General features: G+C 30.3%; 1 non-coding gene and 1 pseudogene across 1 annotated transcript; both read left to right on the top strand.

Moving 5' to 3' along the window:
- Positions 1 to 2,323: 2,323 nt before the first annotated feature.
- Positions 2,324 to 4,314, top strand: LOC129251826 (small subunit ribosomal RNA). Its single transcript, XR_008583128.1, has one exon. It is a non-coding gene; the product is annotated as a small subunit ribosomal RNA (ribosomal RNA).
- A 601-nt stretch (positions 4,315 to 4,915) lies between these two features.
- LOC129251824 (5.8S ribosomal RNA) lies at positions 4,916 to 5,096 on the top strand (annotated as a pseudogene).
- The last annotated feature ends 449 nt before the right edge of the window (positions 5,097 to 5,545 follow it).

The following is a 5,545-nucleotide window of genomic DNA, read 5'->3' as shown; positions in this document are numbered from 1 at the left end:
GAAACATATAAATCGAATCATAACTATATGAAACTCGAATTTAAGCCATATTAAACTGGTAATATTGTGATTTTATGCCTGGTTTTCCATACGTTAGTTTAAATAGAAAGTTATGGAATATAACCTTGGCATATTGGCACTAAAATATATAATAAAGACATTTCAAATCAAACTGAAATGTATTGAAATGAATTTTTCCCATACATTTTTGACAATGTGAGGTGTGCATGGCAAAAAACACTCACGGTGAAGGCATGTGATATAATATGAAAATATCAAAAGTTAACTAACCAATGATATTGAAGCATATAAATCGAATCATAACTATATGAAACTCGAATTTAAGCCATATTAAACTGGTAATATTGTGATTTTATGCCTGGTTTTCCATACGTTAGTTTAAATAAAGAGTTATGGAATATAACCTTGGCATATTGGCACTAAAATATATAATAAAGACATTTCAAATCAAACTGAAATGTATTGAAATGAATTTTTCCCATACATTTTTGACAATGTGAGGTGTGCATGGCAAAAAACACTCACGGTGAAGGCATGTGATATAATATGAAAATATCAAAAGTTAACTAACCAATGATATTGAAGCATATAAATCGAATCATAACTATATGAAACTCGAATTTGAGCCATATTAAACTGGTAATATTGTGATTTTATGCCTGGTTTTCCATACGTTAGTTTAAATAGAAAAAAATTCTCGAATATATATACATATATGAAGAATCTATATTCTATACTAACATTTTATGGAATATAACCTTGGCATATTGCCATTAAAATATATAATAAAGACATTTCAAGTCAAACTGAAATGTATTGAAATGAATTTTTCCCATACATTTTTGACAATGTGAGGTGTGCATGGCAAAAAACACTCACGGTGAAGGCATGTGAAATATAATATGAAAATATCAAAAGTTAACTAACCAATGATATTGAAGCATATAAATCGAATCATAACTATATGAAACTCGAATTTAAGCCATATTAAACTGTTAATATTGTGATTTTATGCCTGGTTTTCCATACGTTAGTTTAAATAAAGAGTTATGGAATATAACCTTGGCATATTGGCACTAAAATATATAATAAAGACATTTCAAATCAAACTGAAATGTATTGAAATGAATTTTTCCCATACATTTTTGACAATGTGAGGTGTGCATGGCAAAAAACACTCACGGTGAAGGCATGTGATATAATATGAAAATATCAAAAGTTAACTAACCAATGATATTGAAGCATATAAATCGAATCATAACTATATGAAACTCGAATTTGAGCCATATTAAACTGGTAATATTGTGATTTTATGCCTGGTTTTCCATACGTTAGTTTAAATAAAGAGTTATGGAATATAACCTTGGCATATTGGCACTAAAATATATAATAAAGACATTTCAAATCAAACTGAAATGTATTGAAATGAATTTTTCCCATACATTTTTGACAATGTGAGGTGTGCATGGCAAAAAACACTCACGGTGAAGGCATGTGATATAATATGAAAATATCAAAAGTTAACTAACCAATGATATTGAAGCATATAAATCGAATCATAACTATATGAAACTCGAATTTGAGCCATATTAAACTGGTAATATTATGATTTTATTCCTGGTTTTCCATACGTTAGTTTAAATAGAAAAAATTTTCGAATATATATACATATATGAAGAATCTATATTCTATACTAACATGTTATGGCATATTGGTGTTATTGTATTTTATTCCTGGTTTTCTATAGTTAGTTTAAATAGAAATAAATTTTTGAATTCAAAATTTTATATTCTATACTAGCATTACATAGAAATTATCCTCAACTGTTTGTTTCTTGTATAAATACAGGAAATTAAACAGATGATGAAGAGAAAAAAATAAGAAAAACAAAAATTTATAAGAAAAATTAAATTTTAAACAAAGGAAAAGAGGAGAAAATTTTTTCAATCATATATATTTATGATTAAAAAATAGAATTATGAAATTATTAATTTCAATTCAAAGAGAAAAATTATGTAATATATGAAATTATTACATTAAAAATGCATTTGAAAAAAAAGTAAAATGTTATTAAGAATGATAAATTATTTGAAAATTGGCAAATATTAAGAAGAAATATCGTTCTTATATTTTTATATAAAATATATAATATAGAGAACGAAAATTCTTTTTCATAAAAAACGGTTTTTGAATTTTGATAAGAAAAGCTAAAGGGGGGTCGCCCCTTTACTTTTTATATACACCGTAATTTATGAAATTTTCAAATATGAAAAACAAAGAAAAATATATAAATAAAAATATTATTCTGGTTGATCCTGCCAGTAGTTATATGCTTGTCTCAAAGATTAAGCCATGCATGTCTAAGTACAAACAAATTAAAAGTGAAACCGCAAAAGGCTCATTATATCAGTTATGGTTCCATAGATCGTTAACAGTTACTTGGATAACTGTGGTAATTCTAGAGCTAATACATGCAATATAAACACGGACCTTATGGAACGTGTGCTTTTATTAGACTAAAACCAAGCGATCATTTGATCGTTAAATTGGTTGAACTCTAGATAACTTGCAGATCGTATGGTCCCGTACCGACGACAGATCTTTCAAATGTCTGCCCTATCAACTTTTGATGGTAGTATCTAGGACTACCATGGTTGCAACGGGTAACGGGGAATCAGGGTTCGATTCCGGAGAGGGAGCCTGAGAAACGGCTACCACATCTAAGGAAGGCAGCAGGCGCGTAAATTACCCACTCCCAGTTCGGGGAGGTAGTGACGAAAAATAACAATACAGGACTCATATCCGAGGCCCTGTAATTGGAATGAGTACACTTTAAATCCTTTAACAAGGACCTATTGGAGGGCAAGTCTGGTGCCAGCAGCCGCGGTAATTCCAGCTCCAATAGCGTATATTAAAGTTGTTGCGGTTAAAACGTTCGTAGTTGAATTTGTGCTTCATACGGGTAGTACAACTATATATTGTGGTATGTACATTACCTTATGTATGTAAGCGTATTACCGGTGGAGTTCTTATATATAATTAATACAATGTATTTTTTATATATTCCTCCTATTTAAACCTACTTCAGTGCTCTTCATCGAGTGTTGTTGTGGGCCGGTACAATTACTTTGAACAAATTAGAGTGCTTAAAGCAGGCTCCAAATGCCTGAATATTTTGTGCATGGAATAATGAAATAAGACCTCTGTTCTACTTTCATTGGTTTTTAGATCAAGAGGTAATGATTAATAGAAGCAGTTTGGGGGCATTAGTATTACGACGCGAGAGGTGAAATTCTTGGACCGTCGTAAGACTAACTTAAGCGAAAGCATTTGCCAAAGATGTTTTCATTAATCAAGAACGAAAGTTAGAGGTTCGAAGGCGATCAGATACCGCCCTAGTTCTAACCATAAACGATGCCAGCTAGCAATTGGGTGTAGCTACTACTATGGCTCTCTCAGTCGCTTCCCGGGAAACCAAAGCTTTTGGGCTCCGGGGGAAGTATGGTTGCAAAGCTGAAACTTAAAGGAATTGACGGAAGGGCACCACCAGGAGTGGAGCCTGCGGCTTAATTTGACTCAACACGGGAAAACTTACCAGGTCCGAACATAAGCGTGTAAGACAGATTGATAGCTCTTTCTCGAGTCTATGGGTGGTGGTGCATGGCCGTTCTTAGTTCGTGGAGTGATTTGTCTGGTTAATTCCGATAACGAACGAGACTCAAATATATTAAATAGATGCTTTCAGGATTATGATGTTGAAACTTATATAGCCTTCTTTCATGCGTACATCTTGAATGTACAAGTGTTTGAATGTGTTTATATAAGTGGAGTCGTACCTGTTGGTTTGTCCCATTATAAGGACACTAGCTTCTTAAATGGACAAATTGCGTCTAGCAGTAACGAGATTGAGCAATAACAGGTCTGTGATGCCCTTAGATGTCCTGGGCTGCACGCGCGCTACAATGAAAGTATCAACGTGTATTTCCTAGACCGAGAGGTCCGGGTAAACCGCTGAACCACTTTCATGCTTGGGATTGTGAACTGAAACTGTTCACATGAACTTGGAATTCCCAGTAAGTGCGAGTTATTAACTCGCATTGATTAAGTCCCTGCCCTTTGTACATACCGCCCGTCGCTACTACCGATTGAATTATTTAGTGAGGTCTCCGGACGTGATCACTGTGACGCCTCGTGTGTCACGGTTGTTTCGCAAAAGTTGACCGAACTTGATTATTTAGAGGAAGTAAAAGTCGTAACAAGGTTTCCGTAGGTGAACCTGCGGAAGGATCATTATTGTGTTCCATATCCGTAAGAAAAACAAACAAACAAACAAACAAACAAACAAACAGACAAGCAAACAAACGAACAAAAAGAAAAAAAAAAAAAAAAAAAAAAGAAAAAAAAAAAAAAATTTATATAATTATTTTGAATCCATAATTCTTTTTATTCTTTTTCATTCAATTTGTGATCCATCAATTATATCATATTAAATATAATATATGATGGTACATTTTGTAATGTTTTTTCTTATTTTTTTCTTTTAAAAACCTTTAAACATGAAAATAAAAAGTTGTACTTATTATTCATTTGATTGAATGATAAGTTAATTTGTTCACAATAACAAAAGTGGTATATATTTATTATATTATTATATATATACATAAAATGATTAAAAAAATACAAAATAATTGAATCATAATAAATACCACCACTGTATTATTGTTGAACTAAGACATTCGCAACTTAATAAAAATGTTTAGAGTTAAATATATTTGATATATATTATTGAAAGAAAATCAATTTATATATTATTAATATTATTTAATTTTACTCTTTCAATTAATATATGCAAAAAAAAATTGACATTTGTTATAAATAAAAATAAATAAAAAAATACTCTAAGCGGTGGATCACTTGGCTCATGGGTCGATGAAGAACGCAGCAAACTGTGCGTCATCGTGTGAACTGCAGGACACATGAACATCGACATTTTGAACGCATATCGCAGTCCATGCTGTTATGTACATTAAATTCAATTTTAAAGTACTGCTTGGACTACATATGGTTGAGGGTTGTAAGACTATGCTAAATAAGTTGCTTATTCTTTTATAAAAATAATTGAATTTAAGCAAATGTGTATATTATTGGATTTTAAATAATTCATAATATTAATAGCAAAAAAAATAAAGATATATAATGAATTTTATTTATTATATATTCTTTAAAAAAAAAATCCTCTCAAATAAAATGAAATGATGAAAATATTGAATCTAAGTATTCTTTACAAAAAATTTTCATATTATTTATATATATATATATAAAATAATAATTTATATATGTAATTAAAAGGAGGAATGTCTAGCATAAAAATTAAATTTTTTATTCTAGGATTGCCTCATTTTACATTATTATTATTTTTATATATTTACAATATATAAAAGGAGAAAAGAAAAATAGAGATGAAAAGATGATATAATTTTTTTTATTAAATTGTGAGAAGATAAAAAAAGAATATTAAAACAAC

Source organism: Anastrepha obliqua, unplaced genomic scaffold, assembly GCF_027943255.1.
Source record: "Anastrepha obliqua isolate idAnaObli1 unplaced genomic scaffold, idAnaObli1_1.0 ptg000079l, whole genome shotgun sequence".
In the NCBI taxonomy this organism is placed as follows: Eukaryota; Metazoa; Arthropoda; class Insecta; order Diptera; family Tephritidae; genus Anastrepha; species Anastrepha obliqua.
Note: the sequence above shows the minus strand (reverse complement) of the source record. Positions and strands in the feature narration are given on the sequence as shown.